Source organism: Taudactylus pleione, unplaced genomic scaffold, assembly GCF_031769625.1.
Source record: "Taudactylus pleione unplaced genomic scaffold, aTauple2 ptg000593l, whole genome shotgun sequence".
Lineage (NCBI taxonomy): Eukaryota > Metazoa > Chordata > Amphibia > Anura > Myobatrachidae > Taudactylus > Taudactylus pleione.
The window spans coordinates 773,370-798,414 of NW_028284995.1; the positions used below are offsets into that span (position 1 = coordinate 773,370).

The 25,045-nt window shown below is 31.4% G+C and overlaps 5 non-coding genes across 5 annotated transcripts; all 5 read left to right on the forward strand.

The window, feature by feature from the left end:
• The first annotated feature begins 5,879 nt into the window (after positions 1-5,879).
• Positions 5,880-5,952, forward strand: TRNAF-GAA (transfer RNA phenylalanine (anticodon GAA)). Its single transcript has one exon. It is a non-coding gene; the product is annotated as a tRNA-Phe (tRNA).
• A 3,311-nt stretch (positions 5,953-9,263) lies between these two features.
• TRNAF-GAA (transfer RNA phenylalanine (anticodon GAA)) lies at positions 9,264-9,336 on the forward strand. The gene has a single exon. It is a non-coding gene; the product is annotated as a tRNA-Phe (tRNA).
• A 407-nt stretch (positions 9,337-9,743) lies between these two features.
• TRNAF-GAA (transfer RNA phenylalanine (anticodon GAA)) lies at positions 9,744-9,816 on the forward strand. The gene has a single exon. It is a non-coding gene; the product is annotated as a tRNA-Phe (tRNA).
• Positions 9,817-13,910: 4,094 nt separating this feature from the next.
• On the forward strand, positions 13,911-13,983 carry TRNAF-GAA (transfer RNA phenylalanine (anticodon GAA)). The gene has a single exon. It is a non-coding gene; the product is annotated as a tRNA-Phe (tRNA).
• Positions 13,984-24,560: 10,577 nt separating this feature from the next.
• TRNAF-GAA (transfer RNA phenylalanine (anticodon GAA)) lies at positions 24,561-24,633 on the forward strand. Its single transcript has one exon. It is a non-coding gene; the product is annotated as a tRNA-Phe (tRNA).
• Positions 24,634-25,045: the final 412 nt, after the last annotated feature.

Consider the following 25,045-nt stretch of genomic DNA (forward strand, 5'->3'; position numbering starts at 1 on the left):
ACTCTATTATGAAAATTTGAAGTAAACTAACTGCTTCCTGACCACAATTTGTTAAAACTTTTACTTAAATGTACGATTAAGGGTTTGTAATTTATATATTTACAGTATAAAACACATCTTTTCTATTCATTTCATGCAATCATGATGACAGAAAAATATTGATACTTAACCTTGTGTAACCATGCAAACATAGCTCAGTTGAGGTCTTAGTGACTTTTGCCATACACCGACCTTGCCGAAATAGCTCAGTTGGGAGAGCGTTAGACTGAAGATCTAAAGGTCCCGGGTTTCGGCATGTTTGAGTGCATTTTTTTTTTTCCTTGAGTAGTGATCAGAATTTAATTATTTCAAATTTAATCAACATCATTTCTTAACATAGTTGAGTATTCAGTAGTAACTTCTAAATGATGAGAATGTTTAATTAACAACACAGTGCATAAATACAGCTTAAATATTGTTTTCATGTTGTAAGTCATGCTACTCCAACTATTATGAAAATTTGAAGTAATCTAACAATGCTTCCTGACCACAATTTGTTAAAGCTTTTACTTAAATGTATGATTAAGGGTTTGTAATGGATATATTTATAGTATAAAACACATATTTTCTTTTCAATTCATGCAATCATGATGACAGAAAAATATTGATACTAAACCTTGTGTAACCATGCAAACATAGCTCAGTTGAGGTCTTAGTGACTTTCGCCATACACAGACTTTGCCGAAACAGCTAAGTTGGGAGAGCATTAGACTGAAGATCTAAAGGTCCCGAGTTTCAACATGGTTCAGTACCTTTTTTCTTCTTTCCTTGAGCAGTTATCCATTTTTAAGTATTTCAAATGTAAACAACATCGTTTCTTAACATAGTTGAGTATTCAGTAGTAACTTCTAAATGATGAGAATGTTTAGTTAACAACACGGTGCATAAATACAGCTTAAAAATTGTTTCATGTTGTCCATCATGCTACTCTATTATGAAAATTTGAAGTAAACTAACTGCTTCCTGACCACAATTTGTTAAAACTTTTACTTAAATGTACGATTAAGGGTTTGTAATTTATATATTTACAGTATAAAACACATATTTTCTCTTCATATCATGCAATCATGATGACAGAAAAATATTGATACTTAACCTTGTGTAACCATGCAAACATAGCTCAGTTGAGGTCTTAGTGACTTTTGCCATACACCGACCTTGCCGAAATAGCTCAGTTGGGAGAGCGTTAGACTGAAGATCTAAAGGTCCCGGGTTTCGGCATGTTTGAGTGCATTTTTTCTTTTTTCCTTGAGTAGTGATCAGAATTTAATTATTTCAAATTTAATCAACATCATTTCTTAACATAGTTGAGTATTCAGTAGTAACTTCTAAATGATGAGAATGTTTAATTAACAACACGGTGCATAAATACAGCTTAAATATTGTTTTCATGTTGTAAGTCATGCTACTCTAACTATTATGAAAATTTGAAGTAATCTAACAATGCTTCCTGACCACAATTTGTTAAAGCTTTTACTTAAATGTTTGATTAAGGGTTTGTAATGGATATATTTATAGTATAAAACACATATTTTCTTTTTATTTCATGCAATCATGATGGCAGAAAAATATTGATACTAAACCTTGTGTAACCATGCAAACATAGCTCAGTTGAGGTCTTAGTGACTTTCGCCATACACAGACTTTGCCGAAACAGCTAAGTTGGGAGAGCATTAGACTGAAGATCTAAAGGTCCCGAGTTTCAACATGGTTCAGTACCTTTTTTCTTCTTTCCTTGAGCAGTTATCCGTTTTTAAGTATTTCAAATGTAAACAACATCGTTTCTTAACATAGTTGAGTATTCAGTAGTAACTTCTAAATGATGAGAATGTTTAGTTAACAACACGGTGCATAAATACAGCTTAAAAATTGTTTCATGTTGTCCATCATGCTACTCTATTATGAAAATTTGAAGTAAACTAACTGCTTCCTGACCACAATTTGTTAAAACTTTTACTTAAATGTACGATTAAGGGTTTGTAATTTATATATTTACAGTATAAAACACATATTTTCTCTTCATTTCATGCAATCATGATGACAGAAAAATGTTGATACTTAACCTTGTGTAACCATGCAAACATAGCTCAGTTGAGGTCTTAGTGACTTTTGCCATACACCGACCTTGCCGAAATAGCTCAGTTGGGAGAGCGTTAGACTGAAGATCTAAAGGTCCCGGGTTTCGGCATGTTTGAGTGCATTTTTTCTTTTTTCCTTGAGTAGTGATCAGAATTTAATTATTTCAAATTTAATAAACATCATTTCTTAACATAGTTGAGTATTCAGTAGTAACTTCTAAATGATGAGAATGATTAAATAACAACACGGTGCATAAATACAGCTTAAATATTGTTTTCATGTTGTAAGTCATGCTACTCTAACTATTATGAAAATTTGAAGTAATCTAACAATGCTTCCTGACCACAATTTGTTAAAGCTTTTACTTAAATGTTTGCATAAGGGTTTGTAATGGATATATTTATAGTATAAAACACATATTTTCTTTTTATTTCATGCAATCATGATGGCAGAAAAATATTGATACTAAACCTTGTGTAACCATGCAAACATAGCTCAGTTGAGGTCTTAGTGACTTTCGCCATACACAGACTTTGCCGAAACAGCTAAGTTGGGAGAGCATTAGACTGAAGATCTAAAGGTCCCGAGTTTCAACATGGTTAAGTACCTTTTTTCTTCTTTCCTTGAGCAGTTATCCATTTTTAAGTATTTCAAATGTAAACAACATCGTTTCTTAACATAGTTGAGTATTCAGTAGTAACTTCTAAATGATGAGAATGTTTAGTTAACAACACGGTGCATAAATACAGCTTAAAAATTGTTTCATGTTGTCCATCATGCTACTCTATTATGAAAATTTGAAGTAAACTAACTGCTTCCTGACCACAATTTGTTAAAACTTCTACTTAAATGTACGATTAAGGGTTTGTAATTTATATATTTACAGTATAAAACACATATTTTCTCTTCATTTCATGCAATCATGATGACAGAAAAATATTGATACTTAACCTTGTGTAACCATGCAAACATAGCTCAGTTGAGGTCTTAGTGACTTTTGCCATACACCGACCTTGCCGAAATAGCTCAGTTGGGAGAGCGTTAGACTGAAGATCTAAAGGTCCCGGGTTTCGGCATGTTTGAGTGCATTTTTTCTTTTTTCCTTGAGTAGTGATCAGAATTTAATTATTTCAAATTTAATAAACATCATTTCTTAACATAGTTGAGTATTCAGTAGTAACTTCTAAATGATGAGAATGTTTAATTAACAACACAGTGCATAAATACAGCTTAAATATTGTTTTCATGTTGTAAGTCATGCTACTCCAACTATTATGAAAATTTGAAGTAATCTAACAATGCTTCCTGACCACAATTTGTTAATACTTTTACTTAAATGTATGATTAAGGGTTTGTAATGGATATATTTACAGTATAAAACACAGATTTTCTTTTCATTTCATGCAATCATGATGACAGAAAAATATTGATACTAAACCTTGTGTAAGCATGCAAACATAGCTCAGTTGAGGTCTTACTGACTTTTGCCATACACAGACATTGCCGAAATAGCTCAGTTGGGAGAGCATTAGACTGAAGATCTAAAGGTCCCGGGTCTCAGCATGTTTGAGTACCTTTTTTCTTTTTTCCTTGAGTAGTTATCAGTATTTAATTATTTCAAATGTAAACAACATCATTTCTTAACATAGTTGAGTATTCAGTAGTATCTTCTAAATGATGAGAATGTTTATTTAATAACACGGTGCATAAATACAGCTTAAACCTTGTTTTCATGTTGTCCGTCATGCTACTCTGTTATGAAAATTTGAAGTAAACTAACTGTTTACTGACCACAATTTGTTAAAACTTTTACTTAAATGTACGTTTTAGGGTTTGTAATTTATATATTTACAGTATAAAACACATCTAAAGGTCCTGGTTCGATCCCGGGTTTCGGTATGTTTGAGTGCATTTTTCTTTTTTCCTTGAGATCAGAATTTAATTATTTCAAATTTAAACAACATCATTTCTTAACATAGTTGAGTATTCAGTAGTAACTTCTAAATGATGAGAATGTTTATTTAACAGCACGGTGCATAAATACAGCTTAAATATTGTTTTCATGTTGTCCGTCATGCTACTCTATTATGAAAAATTGAAGTAATCTAACAATGCTTCCTGACCACAATTTGTTAATACTTTTACTTAAATGTATAATTAAGGGTTAAACAGTATAAAACACATATTTTCTTTTCATTTTATGCAATCATGATGACAGAAAAATATTGATACTAAACCTTGTGTAACCATGCAAACATAGCTCAGTTGAGGTCTTAGTGACTTTTGCCATACACAGACTTTGCCGAAATAGCTCAGTTGGGAGAGCATTAGACTGAAGATCTAAAGGTCCCGAGTTTCAGCATGTTTCAGTACCTTTTTTATTCTTTCCTTGAGCAGATATCAGTTTTTAAGTATTTCAAATGTAAACAACATCGTTTCTTAACATAGTTGAGTATTCAGTAGTAACTTCTAAATGATGAGAATGTTTATTTAACAACACGGTGCATAAATACAGCTTAAAAATTGTTGTCATGTTGTCCATCATGCTACTCTATTATGAAAATTTGAAGTAAATTAACTGCTTCCTGACCACAATTTGTTAAAACTTTTACTTAAATGCACGATTAAGGGTTTGTAATTTATATATTTACAGTATAAAACACATCTTTTCTCTTCATTACATGCAATCATGAAGACAGAAAAATATTGATACTTAACCTTGTGTACCAATGCAAACATAGCTCAGTTGAGGTCTTAGTGACTTTTGCCATACACTGACCTTTCCGAAATAGCTCAGTTGAGAGAGTGTTAGACTGAAGATGTAAAGGTCCCTGGTTTGATCCCGGGTTTCGGCATGTTTGGGTTTCTTTTTCTTTTTTCCTTGAGTAGTGATCAGAATTTAATTATTTCAAATTTAAACAACATCATTTCTTAACATAGTTGAGTATTCAGTAGTAACTTCTAAATGATGAGAATGTTTAATTAACAACACGGTGCATAAATACAACTTAAATATTGTTTTCATGTTGTAAGTCATGCTACTCTAACTATTATGAAAATTTGAAGTAATCTAACAATGCTTCCTGACCACAATTTGTTAAAGCTTTTACTTAAATGTTTGATTAAGGGTTTGTAATGGATATATTTATAGTATAAAACACATATTTTCTTTTCATTTCATGCAATCATGATGACAGAAAAATATTGATACTAAACCTTGTGTAACCATGCAAACATAGCTCAGTTGAGGTCTTAGTGACATTTGCCATACACAGACTTTGCCGAAATAGCTCAGTTGGGAGAGCATTAGACTGAAGATCTAAAGGTCCCGAGTTTCAGCATGTTTCAGTACCTTTTTTCTTCTTTCCTTGAGCAGTTATCAGCTTTTAAGTATTTCAAATGTAAACAACATCGTTTCTTAACATAGTTGAGTATTCAGTAGTAACTTCTAAATGATGAGAATGTTTATTTAACAACACGGTGCATAAATACAGCTTAAAAATTGTTTTCATGTTGTCCATCATGCTACTCTATTAAGAAAATTTGAAGTAAACTAACTGCTTCCTGACCACAATTGGTAAAAACTTTTATTTAAATGTACGATTAAGGGTTTGTAATTTAAATATTTACAGTATAAAGCATATCTTTTCAATTCATTTCATGCAATCATGATGACAGAAAAATATTGATACTTAACCTTGTGTAACCATGCAAACATAGCTCAGTTGAGGTCTTAGTGACTTATGCCATACTCCGACCTTGCCGAAATAGCTCAGTTGGGAGAGCGTTAGACTGAAGATTTAAAGGTACCTGGTTCGATCCCGGGTTTCGGCATGTTTGAGTGCATTTTTCTTTTTTCCTTGAGATCAGAATTTAATTATTTCAAATTTAAACAACATCATTTCTTAACATAGTTGAGTATTCAGTAGTAACTTCTAAATGATGAGAATGTTTATTTAACAGCACGGTGCATAAATACAGCTTAAATATTGTTTTCATGTTGTCCGTCATGCTACTCTATTATGAAAAATTGAAGTAATCTAACAATGCTTCCTGACCACAATTTGTTAATACTTTTACTTAAATGTATAATTAAGGGTTAAACAGTATAAAACACATATTTTCTTTTCATTTCATGCAATCATGATGACAGAAAAATATTGATACTAAACCTTGTGTAACCATGCAAACATAGCTCAGTTGAGGTCTTAGTGACTTTTGCCATACACAGACTTTGCCGAAATAGCTCAGTTGGGAGAGCATTAGACTGAAGATCTAAAGGTCCCGAGTTTCAGCATGTTTCAGTACCTTTTTTATTCTTTCCTTGAGCAGATATCACTTTTTAAGTATTTCAAATGTAAACAACATCGTTTCTTAACATAGTTGAGTATTCAGTAGTAACTTCTAAATGATGAGAATGTTTATTTAACAACACGGTGCATAAATACAGCTTAAAAATTGTTTTCATGTTGTCCATCATGCTACTCTATTATGAAAATTTGAAGTAAACTAACTGCTTCCTGACCACAATTTGTTAAAACTTTTACTTAAATGTACGATTAAGGGTTTGTAATTTATATATTTACAGTATAAAACACATCTTTTCTCTTCATTTCATGCAATCATGAAGACAGAAAAATATTGATACTTAACCTTGTGTACCAATGCAAACATAGCTCAGTTGAGGTCTTAGTGACTTTTGCCATACACTGACCTTGCCGAAATAGCTCAGTTGGGAGAGTGTTAGACTGAAGATGTAAAGGTCCCTGGTTTGATCCCGGGTTTCGGCATGTTTGAGTTTATTTTTCTTTTTTCCTTGAGTAGTGACCAGAATTTAATTATTTCAAATTTAAACAACATCATTTCTTAACATAGTTGAGTATTCAGTAGTAACTTCTATATGATGAGAATGTTTAATTAACAACACGGTGCATAAATACAGCTTAAATATTGTTTTCATGTTGTAAGTCATGCTACTCTAACTATTATGAAAATTTGAAGTAATCTAACAATGCTTCCTGACCACAATTTGTTAAAGCTTTTACTTAAATGTTTGATTAAGGGTTTGTAATGGATATATTTATAGTATAAAACACATATTTTGTTTTCATTTCATGCAATCATGATGACAGAAAAATATTGATACTAAACCTTGTCTAACCATGCAAACATAGCTCAGTTGAGGTCTTAGTGACTTTTGCCATACACAGACTTTGCCGAAATAGCTCAGTTGGGAGAGCATTAGACTGAAGATCTAAAGGTCCCGAGTTTCAGCATGATTCAGTACCTTTTTTCTTCTTTCCTTGAGCAGTTATCAGTTTTTAAGTATTTCAAATGTAAACAACATCGTTTCTTAACATAGTTGAGTATTCAGTAGTAACTTCTAAATGATGAGAATGTTTATTTAACAACATGGTGCATAAATACAGCTTAAAAATTGTTTTCATGTTGTCCATCATGCTACTCTATTAAGAAAATTTGAAGTAAACTAACTGCTTCCTGACCACAATTTGTTAAAACTTTTACTTAAATGTATGATTAAGGGTTTGTAATTTATATATTTACAGTATAAAACACATCTTTTCTCTTCATTTCATGCAAGCATGATGACAGAAAAATATTGATACTTAACCTTGTGTAACCATGCAAACATAGCTCAGTTGAGGTCTTAGTGACTTTTGCCATACACCGACCTTGCCGAAATAGCTCAGTTGGGAGAGCGTTAGACTGAAGATCTAAAGGTCCCGGGTTTCGGCATGTTTGAGTGCATTTTTTCTTTTTTCCTTGAGTAGTGATCAGAATTTAATTATTTCAAATTTAATCAACATCATTTCTTAACATAGTTGAGTATTCAGTAGTAACTTCTAAATGATGAGAATGTTTAATTAACAACACGGTGCATAAATACAGCTTAAATATTGTTTTCATGTTGTAAGTCATGCTACTCTAACTATTATGAAAATTTGAAGTAATCTAACAATGCTTCCTGACCACAATTTGTTAAAGCTTTTACTTAAATGTATGATTAAGGGTTTGTAATGGATATATTTATAGTATAAAACACATATTTTCTTTTCAATTCATGCAATCATGATGACAGAAATATATTGATACTAAACCTTGTGTAACCATGCAAACATAGCTCAGTTGAGGTCTTAGTGATTTTTGCCATACACAGACTTTGCCGAAACAGCTCAGTTGGGAGAGCATTAGACTGAAGATCTAAAGGTCCCGGGTCTCAACATGTTTGAGTACCTTTTTTCTTTTTTCCTTGAGTAGTTATCAGTATTTAATTATTTCAAATGTAAACAACATCATTTCTTAACATAGTTGAGTACTCAGTAGTAACTTCTAAATGATGAGAATGTTTAGTTAACAACACGGTGCATAAATACAGCTTAAAAATTGTTTTCATGTTGTCCATCATGCTAATCTATTATGAAAATTTGAAGTAAACTAACTGCTTCCTGACCACAATTTGTTAAAACTTTTACTTAAATGTACGATTAAGGGTTTGTAATTTATATATTTACAGTATAAAACACATCTTTTCTCTTCATTTCATGCAATCATGATGACAGAAAAATATTGATACTAAACTTTGTGTAACCATGCAAATATAGCTCAGTTGAGGTCTTAGTGACTTTTGCCATACACAGACTTTGACGAAATTGCTCAGTTGGGAGACCGTTAGTCTGAAGATTTAAAGGTCCCGGGATTCAGCATGTTTGAGTACATTTTTTCTTTTTTCCTTGAGTAGTAATCAGTATTAAATTATTTCAAATGTAAACAACATCATTTCTTAACATAGTTGAGTATTCAGTAGTATCTTCTAAATGATGAGAATGTTTATTTAACAACACGGTGCATAAATACAGCTTAAAAATTGTTTTCATGTTGTCCATCATGCTACTCTATTATGAAAATTTGAAGTAATTTAACTGCTTCCTGACCACAATTTGTTAAAACTTTTACTTAAATGTACTATTAAGGGTTTGTAATTTATATATTTACAGTATAAAACACATCTTTTCTCATCATTTCATGCAATCATGATGACAGAAAAATATTGATACTTAACCTTGTGTAACCATGCAAACATAGCTCAGTTGAGGTCTTAGTAACTTATGCCATACTCCGACCTTGCCGAAATAGCTCAGTTGGGAGAGCGTTAGACTGAAGATCTAAAGGTCCCTGGTCCGATCCCGGGTTTCGGCATGTTTGAGTGCATTTTTCTTTTTTCCTTGAGTAGTGATCAGAATTTAATTATTTCAAATTTAAACAACATCATTTCTTAACATAGTTGAGTATTCAGTAGTAACTTCTAAATGATGAGAATGTTTATTTAACAACACGGTGCATAAATACAGCTTAAATATTGTTTTCATGTTGTCCGTCATGCTACTCTATTATGAAAAATTGAAGTAATCTAACAATGCTTCCTGACCACAATTTGTTAATACTTTTACTTAAATGTATAATTAAGGGTTAAGCAGTATAAAACACATATTTTCTTTTCATTTCATGCAATCATGATGACAGAAAAATATTGATACTAAACCTTGTCTAACCAGGCAAACATAGGTCAGTTGAGGTCTTAGTGACTTTCGTCATACACATACTTTGCCGAAATAGCTCAGTTGGGAGAGCGTTAGACTGAAGATCTAAAGGTCCCTTGTTCAATCCCAGGTTTCGGCATGTTTGAGTGCATTTTTTCTTTTTTCCTTGAGTAGTGATCAGAATTTAATTATTTCAAATTTAATCAACATCATTTCTTAACATAGTTGAGTATTCAGTAGTAACTTCTAAATGATGATAATGATTAATTAACAACACGGTGCATAAATACAGCTTAAATATTGTTTTCATGTTGTAAGTCATGCTACTCTAACTATTATGAAAATTTGAAGTAATCTAACAATGCTTCCTGACCACAATTTGTTAAAGCTTTTACTTAAATGTTTGATTAAGGGTTTGTAATGGATATATTTATAGTATAAAACACAGATTTTCTTTTCATTTCATGCAATCATGATGACAGAAAAATATTGATACTAAACCTTGTGTAACCATGCAAACATAGCTCAGTTGAGGTCTTAGTGACTTTTGCCATACACAGACTTTGCCGAAATAGCTCAGTTGGGAGAGCATTAGACTGAAGATCTAAAGGTTCCGAGTATCAGCATGTTTCAGTACCTTTTTTCTTCTTTCCTTGAGCAGTTATCAGTTTTTAAGTATTTCAAATGTAAACAACATCGTTTCTTAACATAGTTGAGTATTCAGTAGTAACTTCTAAATGACGAGAATGTTTATTTAACAACACGGTGCATAAATACAGCTTAAAAATTGTTTTCATGTTGTCCATCATGCTACTCTATTATGAAAATTTGAAGTAAACTAACTGCTTCCTGACCACAATTTGTTAAAACTTTTACTTAAATGTATGATTAAGGGTTTGTAATTTATATATTTACAGTATAAAACACATCTTTTCTCTTCATTTCATGCAATCATGATGACAGAAAAATATTGATACTTAACCTTGTGTACCAATGCAAACATAGCTCAGTTGAGGTCTTAGTGACTTTTGCCATACACTGATCTTGCTGAAATAGCTCAGTTGGGAGAGTGTTAGACTGAAGATCTAAAGGTCCCTGGTTTGATCCCGGGTTTCGGCATGTTTGAGTGCATTTTTCTTTTTTCCTTCAGTAGTGATCAGAATTTAATTATTTCAAATTTAAACAACATCATTTCTTAACATAGTTGAGTATTCAGTAGTAACTTCAAAATGATGAGAATGTTTAATTAACAACACGGTGCATAAATACAGCTTAAATATTGTTTTCATGTTGTAAGTCATGCTACTCTAACTATTATGAAAATTTGAAGTAATCTAACAATGCTTCCTGACCACAATGTGTTAAAGCTTTTACTTAAATGTATGATTAAGGGTTTGTAATGGATATATTTACAGTATAAAACACATTTTCTTTTCATTTCATGCAACCATGATGTCAGAAAAATATTGATACTTAACCTTGTGTAACCATGCAAAAATAGCTCAGTTGAGGTCTTAGTGACTGTTGCCACACACTGACCTTGCCGAAATAGCTCAGTTGGGAGAGTGTTAGACTGAAGATCTAAAGATCCCTGGTTTGATCCCGGGTTTCGGCATGTTTGAGTGCATTTTTTCATTTTTCCTTGATTATTGATCAGAATTTAATTATTTAAATTTAAACAACATCATTTCTTAACATAGTTGAGTATTCAGTAGTTACTTCTAAATGATGAGAATGTTTAATGAACAACACGGTGCATAAATACAGCTTAAATATTGTTTTCATGTTGTCCGTCATGCTACTCTATTATGAAAATTTGAAGTAATCTAACAATGCTTCCTGACCACAATTTGTTAAAACTTTTACTTAAATGTATAATTAAGGGTTATACAGTATAAAACACATATTTTCTTTTCATTTCATGCAATCATGATGACAGAAAAATATTGATACTAAACCTTGTGTAACCATGCAAACATAGCTCAGTTGAGGTCTTAGTGACTTTTGCCATACACAGACTCTGCTGAAATAGCTCAGTTGGGAGAGCATTAGACTGAAGATCTAAAGGTCCCGGGTCTGAGCATGTTTGAGTACATTTTTTCTTTTTTCCTTCAGTAGTTATCAGTATTTAATTATTTCAAATGTAAACAACATCGTTTCTTAACATAGTTGAGTATTCAGTAGTAACTTCTAAATGATGAGAATGTTTATTTAGCAACACGGTGCATAAATACAGCTTAAATATTGTTTTCATTTTGTCCATCATGCTACTCTATTAAGAAAATTTGAAGTAAACTAACTGCTTCCTGACCACAATTTGTTAAAACTTTTACTTAAATGTACAATTAAGGGTTTGTAATTTAAATATTTACAGTATAAAACACATCTTTTCTCTTCATTTCATGGAACCATGATGTCAGAAAAATATTGCTACTTAACCTTGTGTAACCATGCAAACATAGCTCAGTTGAGGTCTTAGTGACTTTTGCCATACAATTACCTCGCCAAAATAGCTCAGTTGGGAGAGCATTGGACTGAAGATATAAAGGTCCCTGGTTCGATCCTGGGTTTCGGCATGTTTGAGTGCATTTTTCTTTTTTCCTTGAGTAGTGATCAGAATTTAATTATTTCAAATTTAAACAACATCATTTCTTAACATAATTGAGTATTCAGTAGTAACTTCTAAATGACGAGAATGTTTAATTAACAACATGGTGCATAAATACAGCTTAAATATTGTTTTCATGTTGTAAGTCATGCTACTCTAAGTATTATGAAAATTTGAAGTAATCTAACAATGCTTCCTGACCACAATTTGTTAAAACTTTTACTTAAATGTATGATTAAAGGTTTGTAATGGATATATTTACAGTATAAAACACATATTTTCTTTTCATTTCATGCAATCATGATGACAGAAAAATATTGATAATAAACCTTGTGTAAGCATGCAAACATAGCTCAGTTGAGGTCTTACTGACTTTTGCCATACACAGACTTTGCTGAAAAAGCTCAGTTGGTAGAGCGTTAGACTGAAGATATAAAGGATCCTGGGTTTCGGCATGTTTGAGTGCATTTTTCTTTTTTCCTTGAGTAGTGATCAGAATTTAATTATTTCAAATTTAAACAACATCATTTCTTAACATAGTTGAGTATTCAGTAGTATCTTCTAAATGATGAGAATGTTTATTTAACAACACGGTGCATAAATACAACTTAAATATTGTTTTCATGTTGTCCGTCATGCTACTCTATTATGAAAATTTGAAGTAATCTAACAATGCTTCCTGACCACAATTTGATAAAACTTTAACTTAAATGTATGATTAAGGGTTTGTAATTTATATATTTACAGTATAAAACACATCTTTTCTCTTCTTTTCATGCAACCATGATGTCAGAAAAATATTGATACTTAACCTTGTGTAACCATGCAAAAATAGCTCAGTTGAGGTCTTAGTGACTTTTACCATACACCGACCATGCCGAAATAGCTCAGTTGGGAGAACGTTAGACTGAAGATCTAAAGGTCCCAGGTTTCAGCATGTTTGAGTACCTTTTTTATTATTTCCTTGAGTAGTTATCAGTATTTAAGTATTTCAAATGTAAACAACATCATTTCTTAACATAGTTGAGTATTCAGTAGTATCTTCTAAATGATGAGAATGTTTATTTAACAACACTGTGAATAAATACAGCTTAAATATTGTTTTAATGTTGTCCGTCATGCTACTCTATTATGAAAATTTGAAGTAAACTAACTGTTTACTGACCACAATTTGTTAAAACTTTTACTTAAATGTACAATTAAGGGTTTGTAATTTATATATTTACAGTATAAAACACATCTTTTCTCTTCATTTCATGCAATCATGATGACAGAAAAATATTGATACTAAACTTTGTGCAACCATGCAAACATAGCTCAGTTGAGGTCTTAGTGACTTTTGCCATAAAAAGACTTTGACGAAATTGCTCAGTTTGGAGAGCGTTAGACTGAAGATCTAAAGGTCCCGGGTTTCAGCATGTTTGAGTGCATTTTTTCATTTTTCCTTGAGTAGTTATCAGTATTTAATTATTTCAAATGTAAACAACATCATTTCTTAACATAGTTGAGTATTCAGTAGTATCTTCTAAATGATGAGAATGTTTATTTAACAACACGGTGCATAAATACAGCTTGCAAACATAGCTCAGTTGAGGTCTTAGTGACTTTTGCCATACACCGACCTTGCCGAAATAGCTCAGTTGGGAGAGCGTTAGACTGAAGATCTAAAGGTCCCTGGTTCGATCCCGGGTTTCGGCATGTTTGAGTGCATTATTTCTTTTTTCCTTGAGTAGTGATCAGAATTTAATTATTTCAAATTTAATCAACATCATTTCTTAACATAGTTGAGTATTCAGTAGTAATTTCTAAATGATGAGAATGTTTATTTAACAACATGGTGCATAAATACAGCTTAAATATTGTTTTCATTTTGTAAGTCATGCTACTCTAACTACTATTAAAATTTGAAGAAATCTAACAGTGCTTCCTGACCACAGTTTGTGAAAACTTTTACTTAAATGTATGATTAAGGGTTTGTAATGGATATATTTATAGTATAAAACACATATTTTCTTTTCATTTCATGCTATCATGATGACAGAAAAATATTGATACTAATCCTTGTGTAACCATGCAAACATAGCTCAGTTGAGGTCTTAGTGACTTTTTCCATACACCGACCTTGCCGAAATAGCTCAGTTGGGAGAGCGTTAGACTGAAGATCTAAAGGTCCCTGATTCGATCCAGGGTTTCGGCATTATTGAGTACATTTTTTCTTCTTTCCTTGAGTAGTGATCAGAATTTAATTATTTCAAATTTAAAAAACATAATTTCTTAACATAGTTGAGTATTCAGTAGTAACTTCTAAATGATGAGAATGTTTATTTAACAACATGGTGCATAAATACAGCTTAAATATTGTTTTCATGTTGTAAGTCATGCTACTCTAACTATTATGAAAATTTGAAGTAATCTAACAATGCTTCCTGACCACAATTTGTTAAAACTTTTACTTAAATGTATGATTAAGGGTTTGTAATGGATATATTTACAGTATAAAACACATATTTTCTTTTCATTTCATGCAATCATGATGACAGAAAAATATTAATACTAAACCTTGTGTAACCATGCAAACATAGCTCAGTTGAGGTCTTAGTGACTTTTGTCATACACAGACTTTGCTGAAATAGCTCAGTTGGTAGAGCATTAAACTGAAGATCTAAAGGTCCCGGGTTTCAGCATGTTTGAGTACCTTTTTTCTTATTTCCTTGAGTAGTTATCAATATTTAAGTATTTCAAATGTAAACAACATCATTTCTTAACATAGTTGAGTATTCAGTAGTATCTTCTAAATTATGAGAATGTTTATTTAACAACACGGTGCATAAATACAGCTTAAATATTGTTTTCATGTTGTCCATCATGCTACTCTATTATGAAAAATTGAAGTAATCTAACAATGCTTCCTGACCACAATTTGTTAATCCTTTTACTTAAATGTATAATTAAGGGTTATACAGTATAAAACACTTATTTTCTTTTCATTTCATGCAATCATGATGACAGGAAAATATTGATTCTAAACCTTGTGTAACCATGCAATCATAGCTCAGTTGAGGCCTTAGTGACTTTTACGATGCACAGACTTTGCTGAAATAGCTCAGTTGGGAGAGCGTTAGACTGAGGATCTAAAGGTCCTGGGTTTCGGCATGTTTGAGTGCATTTTTTCTTTTTACCTTGAGTAGTGATCAGAATTTAATTATTTCAAATTTAAACAACATCATTTCTTAACATAGTTGAGTATTCAGTAGTAACTTCTAAATGATGAGAATGTTTATTTAACAACATGGTGCATAAATACAGCTTAAATATTATTTTCATTTTGTAAGTCATGCTACTCTAACTATTATGAAAATTTGAAGTAATCTAACAATGCTTCCTGACAACAATTTGTTAAAACTTTTACTTAAATGTATGATAAAGGGTTTGTAATGGATATATTTATACTATAAAACACATATTTTCTTTTCATTTCATGCTATCATGATGACAGAAAAATATTGATACTAAACCTAGTGTAACCATGCAAATATAGCTCAGCTGAGGTCTTAGTGACTTTTTCCATACATCAACCTTGCCGAAATAGCTCAGTTGGGAGAGCATTAGACTGAAGATCTAAAGGTCCCGGGTCTCAGCATGTTTGAGTACGTTTTTCTTTTCTCCTTGAGTAGTTATCTGTATTTAATTATTTCAAATGTAAACAACATCATTTCTTAACATAGTTGAGTATTCAGTAGTATCTTCTAAATGATGAGAATGTTTATTTAACAACACGGTGCATAAATACAGCTTAAATAATGTTTTCATGTTGTCCGTCATGCTACTCTATTATGAAAATTTGAAGTAATCTAACAATGCTTCCTGACCACAATTTGTTAAAACTTTTACTTAAATGTATAATTAAGGGTTATACAGTATAAAACACATATTTTCTTTTCATTTCATGCAATCATGATGACAGAAAAAAATTGATACTAAACCTTGTGTAACCATGCAAACATAGCTCATTTGAGGTCTTAGTGACTTTTGCTATATTCTGACCTTGCCGAAATAGCTCAGTTGGGAGAGCGTTAGACTGAAGATTTAAAGGTCGCTGGTTCGATCCCGGGTTTGAGTGCATCTTTTCTTTTTTCCTTGAGTAGTGATAAGAATTTAATTATTTCAACTTTAAACAACATCATTTCTTAACATAGTTGAGTATTCAGTAGTAACTTCTAAATGATGAGAATGTTTTATTAACAATACGGTGCATAAATACAGCTTAAATATTGTTTTCATGTTGTAAGTCATGCTACTCTAACTATTATGAAAATTTGAAGTAATCTAGCAATGCTTCCTGACCACAATTTGTTAAAGCTTTTACTTAAATGTTTGATTAAGGGTTTGTAATGGATATATTTACAGTATAAAACACATATTTTCTTTTCATTTCATACAATCATGATGACAGAAAAATATTGATACTAAACCTTGTGTAACCATGCAAACATAGCTCAGTTGAGGTCTTAGAGACTTTTGCCATAGACAGACTTTGACGAAATAGCTCAGTTGGGAGAGCGTTAGACTGAAGATCTAAAGGTCCCAGGTTTCATCATGTTTGAGTACATTTTTTATATTTGCCTTGAGTACTTATCAGTATTTAATAATTTCAAATGTAAACAACATCTTTTCTTAACATAGTTGAGTATTCAGTAGTATCTTCTAAATGATGAGAATGTTTATTTAACAACATGGTGCATAAATACAGCTTAAAAATTGTTTTCCTGTTGTCCATCATGCTACTCTATTATGAAAATTTGAAGTAAACTAACTGCTTCCTGACCACAATTTGTTAAAACTTTTACTTAAATGTATGATTAAGGGTTTGTAATTTATATATTTACAGTATAAAACACATCCTTTATCTTCATTTCATGCAATCTTGATGACAGAAAAATATTGATACTTAACCTTGTGTAACCTTGCAAACATAGCTCAGTTGAGGTCTTAGTGACTTTTGCCATACTCTGACCTTGCCGAAATAGCTCAGTTGGGAGAGCATTAGACTGAAGACCTAAAGGTCGCTGGTTCGATCCTGGGTTTCGGCATGTTTGAGTGCATTTTTCTTTTTTCCTTGAGTAGTGATCAGAATTTAATTATTTCAAATTTAAACAACATCATTTCTTAACATAGTTGAGTATTCAGTAGTAACTTCTAAATGATGAGAATGTTTATTTAACAACACGGTGCATAAATACAGCTTAAATATTGTTTTCATGTTGTCCGTCATGCTACTCTATTATTAAAATTTGAAGTAATCTAACAATGCTTCCTAACCACAATTTGTTAAAACTTTTACTTAAATGTATGATTAAGGGTTTGTAATGGATATATTTACAGTATAAAACACATATTTTATTTTCATTTCATGCAACCATGATGTCAGAAAAATATTGATACTTAACCTTGTGTAACCATGCAAACATAGCTCAGTTGAGGTCTTAGTGACTTTTGCCATACACAGACTTTGCCGAAATAGCTCAGTTGGGAGACCATTAGACTGAAGATCTAAAGGTCCCGAGTCTCAGCATGTTTGAGTACTTTTTTTCTATTTTCCTTCAGTAGTTATCAGTATTTAATTATTTCAAATGTAAACAACATCATTTCTTAACATAGTTGAGTATTCAGTAGTATCTTCTAAATGATGAGAATGTTTATTTAATAACACGGTGCATAAATACAGCTTAAATATTGTTTTCATGTTGTCTGTCATGCTACTCTATTATGAAAATTTGAAGTAAACTAACTGTTTACTGACCACAATTTGTTAAAACTTTTACATAAATGTACGATTAAGGGTATGTAATTTATATATTTACAGTATAAAACACATCTTTTCTCTTCATTTCATGCAATCATGATGACAGAAAAATATTGATAGTAAACCTTGTGTAACCATGCAGACATAGCTCAGTTGAGGTCTTAGTGACTTTTGCCATACACAGACTTTGACGAAATTGCTCAGTTGGGAGAGCGTTAGACTGAAGATCTAAAGGTCCCGGGTTTCAGCATGTTTGAGTACATTTTTCTTTTTTCCTTGAGTACTTATCAGTATTTAATTATTTCAAATGTAAACAACATCATTTCTTAACATATTTGAGTATTCAGTAGTATCTTCTAAATGATGAGAATGTTTATTTAACAACACGGTGCATAAATACAGCATAAATATTGTTTTAAAGTTGTCCGCCATGCTATTGTATTATGAAAATTTGAAGCAATCTAACAATGTTTTCTGACCACAATTTGTTAAAACTTTTACTTAAATGTATAATTAAGGGTTATACAGTATAAAACACTTATTTTCTTTTCATTTCATGCAATCATGATGACAGGAAAATATTGATTCTAAACCTTGTGTAACCATGCAAACATAGCTCAGTTGAGGTCTTAGTGACTTTTACGATGCACAGACTTTGCTGAAATAGCCCAGTTGGGAGAGCGTTAGACTGAGGATCTAAAGGTCCTGGGTTTCGGCATGTTTGAGTGCATTTTTTCTTTTTACCTTGAGTAGTGATCAGAATTTAATTATTTCAAATTTAAACAACATCATTTCTTAACATAGTTGAGTATTCAGTAGTAACTTCTAAATGATGAGAATGTTTATTTAACAACATGGTGCATAAATACAGCTTAAATATTGTTTTCATTTTGTAAGTCATGCTACTCTAACTATTATGAAAATTTGTAGTAATCTAACAATGCTTCCTGACAACAATTTGTTAAAACTTTTACTTAAATGTATGATAAAGGGTTTGTAATGGATATATTTATACTATAAAACACATATTTTCTTTTCATTTCATACAATCATGATGACAGAAAAATATTGATACTAAACCTTGTGTAACCATGCAAACATAGCTCAGTTGAGGTCTTAGAGACTTTTGCCATAGACAGACTTTGACGAAATAGCTCAGTTGGGAGAGCGTTAGACTGAAGATCTAAAGGTCCCAGGTTTCATCATGTTTGAGTACATTTTTTATTTTTGCCTTGAGTACTTATCAGTATTTAATAATTTCAAATGTAAACAACATCTTTTCTTAACATAGTTGAGTATTCAGTAGTATCTTCTAAATGATGAGAATGTTTATTTAACAACATGGTGCATAAATTCAGCTTAAAAATTGTTTTCCTGTTGTCCATCATGCTACTCTATTATGAAAATTTGAAGTAAACTAACTGCTTCCTGACCACAATTTGTTAAAACTTTTACTTAAATGTATGATTAAGGGTTTGTAATATATATATTTACAGTATAAAACACATCCTTTATCTTCATTTCATGCAATCATGATGACAGAAAAATATTGATACTTAACCTTGTGTAACCTTGCAAACATAGCTCAGTTGAGGTCTTAGTGACTTTTGCCATACTCTGACCTTGCCGAAATAGCTCAGTTGGGAGAGCGTTAGACTGAAGATCTAAAGGTCGCTGGTTTGATCCTGGGTTTCGGCATGTTTGAGTGCATTTTTCTTTTTTCCTTGAGTAGTGATCAGAATTTAATTATTTCAAATTTAAACAACATCATTTCTTAACATAGTTGAGTATTCAGTAGTAACTTCTAAATGACGAGAATGTTTAATTAACAACACGGTGCATAAATACAGCTTAAATATTGTTTTCATGTTGTACGTCATGCTACTCTAAGTATTATGAAAATTTGAAGTAATCTAACAATGCTTCCTGACCACAATTTGTTAAAACTTTTACTTAAATGTATGATTAAGGGTTTGTAATGGATATATTTACAGTATAAAACACATATTTTCTTTTCATTTCATGCAATCATGATGACAGAAAAATATTGATACTAAACTTTGTGCAACCATGCAAACATAGCTCAGTTGAGGTCTTAGTGACTTTTGCCATACACAGACTTGACGAAATTGCTCAGTTCGGAGAGTGTTATCTGAAGATCTAAAGGTCACGGGTTTCAGCATGTTTGAGTACATTTGTTCATTTTTCCTTGAGTGGTTATCAGTATTTAATTATTTCAAATGTAAACTACATCATTTCTTAATATAGTTGAGTATTCAGTAGTATCTTCTAAATGATGAGAATGTTTATTTAACAACACGGTGCATAAATACAGCTTAAATATTGTTTTCATGTTGTCCATCATGCTACTCTATTATGAAAAATTGAAGTAATCTAACAATGCTTCCTGACCACAATTTGTTAAAACTTTTACTTAAATGTATGATTAAGGGTTTGTAATGGATATATTTACAGTATAAAACACATATTTTATTTTCATTTCATGCAACCATGATGTCAGAAAAATATTGATACTTAACCTTGTGTAACCATGCAAAAATAGCTCAGTTGAGGTCTTAGTGACTGTTGCCACACACTGACCTTGCCGAAATAGCTCAGTTGGGAGAGCGTTAGACTGAAAATCTAAAGGTCCCTGGTTTGATCCCGAGTTTCGGCATGTTTGAGTGCATTTTTTCTTTTTTCCTTGATTATTGATCAGAATTTAATTATTTCAAATTTAAACAACATCATTTCTTAACATAGTTGAGTATTCAGTAGTTACTTCTAAATGATGAGAATGTTTAATTAACAACACGGTGCATAAATACAGCTCAAATATTGTTTTCATGTTGTCCGTCATGCTACGTTATTATGAAAATTTGAAGTAATCTAACAATGCTTCCTGACCACAATTTGTTAAAACTTTTACTTAAATGTATAATTAAGGGTTATACAGTATAAAACACATATTTTCTTTTCATTTCATGCAATCATGATGACAGAAAAATATTGATACTAAACCTTGTGTAACCATGCAAACATAGCTCAGTTGAGGTCTTAGTGACTTTTGCCATACACAGACTTTGCCGAAATAACTCAGTTGGGAGAGCGTTAGACTGAAGATCTAAAGGTCCCCTGTTTCAGCATGTTTCAGTACCTTTTTTCTTCTTTCCTTAAGCAGTTATCAGTTTTTAAGTATTTCAAATGTAAACAACATTGTTTCTTAACATAGTTGAGTATTCAGTAGTAACTTCTAAATGATGAGAATGTTTTTTTAGCAACACGGTGCATAAATACAGCTTAAATATTGTTTTCATGTTGTCCATAATGCTACTCTATTATGAAAATTTGAAGTAAACTAACTGCTTCCTGACCACAATTTGTTAAAACTTTTACTTAAATGTACGATTAAGGGTTTGCAATTTATATATTTACAGTATAAAACACATTTTTTCTCTTCATTTCAAGCAATAATAATGACAGAAAAATATTGCTACTTAACCTTGTGTAACCATGCAAACATAGCTCAGTTGAGGTCTTAGTGACTTTTGCCATACACTTACCTTGCTGAAATAGCTCAGTTGGGAGAGCGTTAGACTGAAGATCTAAAGGTCCCTGTTTCGGCATGTTTCAGTGCATTTTTCTTTTTTCCTTGAGTAGTGATCAGAATTTAATTATTTCAAATTTAAACAACATCATTTCTTAACATAGTTGAGTATTCAGTAGTAACTTCTAAATGACGAGAATGTTTAATTAACAACACGGTGCATAAATACAGCTTAAATATTGTTTTCATGTTGTACGTCATGCTACTCTAAGTATTATGAAAATTTGAAGTAATCTAACAATGCTTCCTGACCACAATTTGTTAAAACTTTTACTTAAATGTATGATTAAGGGTTTGTAATGGATATATTTACAGTATAAAACACATATTTTCTTTTCATTTCATGCAATCATGATGACAGAAAAATATTGATACTAAACTTTGTGCAACCATGCAAACATAGCTCAGTTGAGGTCTTAGTGACTTTTGCCATACACAGACTTGACGAAATTGCTCAGTTCGGAGAGCGTTATCTGAAGATCTAAAGGTCCCGGGTTTCAGCATGTTTGAGTACATTTTTTCATTTTTCCTTGAGTAGTTATCAGTATTTAATTATTTCAAATGTAAACTACATCATTTCTTAATATAGTTGAGTATTCAGTAGTATCTTCTAAATGATGAGAATGTTTATTTAACAACACGGTGCATAAATACAGCTTAAATATTGTTTTCATGTTGTCCGTCATGCTACTCTATTATGAAAAATTGAAGTAATCTAACAATGCTTCCTGACCACAATTTGTTAAAACATTTACTTAAATGTATGATTAAGGGTTTGTAATGGATATATTTACAGTATAAAACACATATTTTATTTTCATTTCATGCAACCATGATGTCAGAAAAATATTGATACTTAACCTTGTGTAACCATGCAAAAATAGCTCAGTTGAGGTCTTAGTGACTGTTGCCACACACTGACCTTGCCGAAATAGCTCAGTTGGGAGAGCGTTAGACTGAAAATCTAAAGGTCCCTGGTTTGATCCCGAGTTTCGGCATGTTTGAGTGCATTTTTTCTTTTTTCCTTGATTATTGATCAGAATTTAATTATTTCAAATTTAAACAACATCATTTCTTAACATAGTTGAGTATTCAGTAGTTACTTCTAAATGATGAGAATGTTTAATTAACAACACGGTACATAAATACAGCTCAAATATTGTTTTCATGTTGTCCGTCATGCTACGTTATTATGAAAATTTGAAGTAATCTAACAATGCTTCCTGACCACAATTTGTTAAAACTTTTACTTAAATGTATAATTAAGGGTTATACAGTATAAAACACATATTTTCTTTTCATTTCATGCAATCATGATGACTGAAAAATATTGATACTAAACCTTGTGTAACCATGCAAACATAGCTCAGTTGAGGTCTTAGTGACTTTTGCCATACACAGACTTTGCCGAAATAACTCAGTTGGGATAGCGTTAGACTGAAGATCTAAAGGTCCCCTGTTTCAGCATGTTTCAGTACCTTTTTTCTTCTTTCCTTAAGCAGTTATCAGTTTTTAAGTATTTCAAATGTAAACAACATCGTTTCTTAACATAGTTGAGTATTCAGTAGTAACTTCTAAATGATGAGAATGTTTATTTAGCAACACGGTGCATAAATACAGCTTAAATATTGTTTTCATGTTGTCCATAATGCTACTCTATTATGAAAATTTGAAGTAAACTAACTGCTTCCTGACCACAATTTGTTAAAACTTTTACTTAAATGTACGATTAAGGGTTTGCAATTTATATATTTACAGTATAAAACACATTTTTTCTCTTCATTTCAAGCAATAATGATGACAGAAAAATATTGCTACTTAACCTTGTGTAACCATGCAAACATAGCTCAGTTGAGGTCTTAGTGACTTTTGCCATACGCTTACCTTGCTGAAATAGCTCAGTTGGGAGAGCGTTAGACTGAAGATCTAAAGGTCCCTGGTTCGATCCTGGGTTTCGGCATGTTTCAGTGCATTTTTCTTTTTTCCTTGAGTAGTGATCAGAATTAATTATTTCATATTTAAACAACATCATTTCTTAACATAGTTGAGTATTCAGTAGTAACTTCTAAATGATGAGAATGTTTATTTAACAACATGGTGCATAAATACAGCTTAAATATTGTTTTCATTTTGTAAGTCATGCTACTCTAACTATTATGAAAATTTGTAGTAATCTAACAATGCTTCCTGACAACAATTTGTTAAAACTTTTACTTAAATGTATGATAAAGGGTTTGTAATGGATATATTTATACTATAAAACACATATTTTCTTTTCATTTCATACAATCATGATGACAGAAAAATATTGATACTAAACCTTGTGTAACCATGCAAACATAGCTCAGTTGAGGTCTTAGAGACTTTTGCCATAGACAGACTTTGACGAAATAGCTCAGTTGGGAGAGCGTTAGACTGAAGATCTAAAGGTCCCAGGTTTCATCATGTTTGAGTACATTTTTTATTTTTGCCTTGAGTACTTATCAGTATTTAATAATTTCAAATGTAAACAACATCTTTTCTTAACATAGTTGAGTATTCAGTAGTATCTTCTAAATGATGAGAATGTTTATTTAACAACATGGTGCATAAATACAGCTTAAAAATTGTTTTCCTGTTGTCCATCATGCTACTCTATTATGAAAATTTGAAGTAAACTAACTGCTTCCTGACCACAATTTGTTAAAACTTTTACTTAAATGTATGATTAAGGGTTTGTAATTTATATATTTACAGTATAAAACACATACTTTATCTTCATTTCATGCAATCATGATGACAGAAAAATATTGATACTTAACCTTGTGTAACCTTGCAAACATAGCTCAGTTGAGGTCTTAGTGACTTTTGCCATACTCTGACCTTGCCGAAATAGCTCAGTTGGGAGAGCGTTAGACTGAAGATCTAAAGGTTGCTGGTTCGATCCCGGGTTTCGGCATGTTTGAGTGCATTTTTCTTTTTTCCTTGAGTAGTGATCAGAATTTAATTATTTCAAATTTAAACAACATCATTTCTTAACATAGTTGAGTATTCAGTAGTAACTTCTAAATGACGAGAATGTTTAATTAACAACACGGTGCATAAATACAGCTTAAATATTGTTTTCATGTTGTACGTCATGCTACTCTAAGTATTATGAAAATTTGAAGTAATCTAACAATGCTTCCTGACCACAATTTGTTAAAACTTTTACTTAAATGTATGATTAAGGGTTTGTAATGGATATATTTACAGTATAAAACACATATTTTCTTTTCATTTCATGCAATCATGATGACAGAAAAATATTGATACTAAACTTTGTGCAACCATGCAAACATAGCTCAGTTGAGGTCTTAGTGACTTTTGCC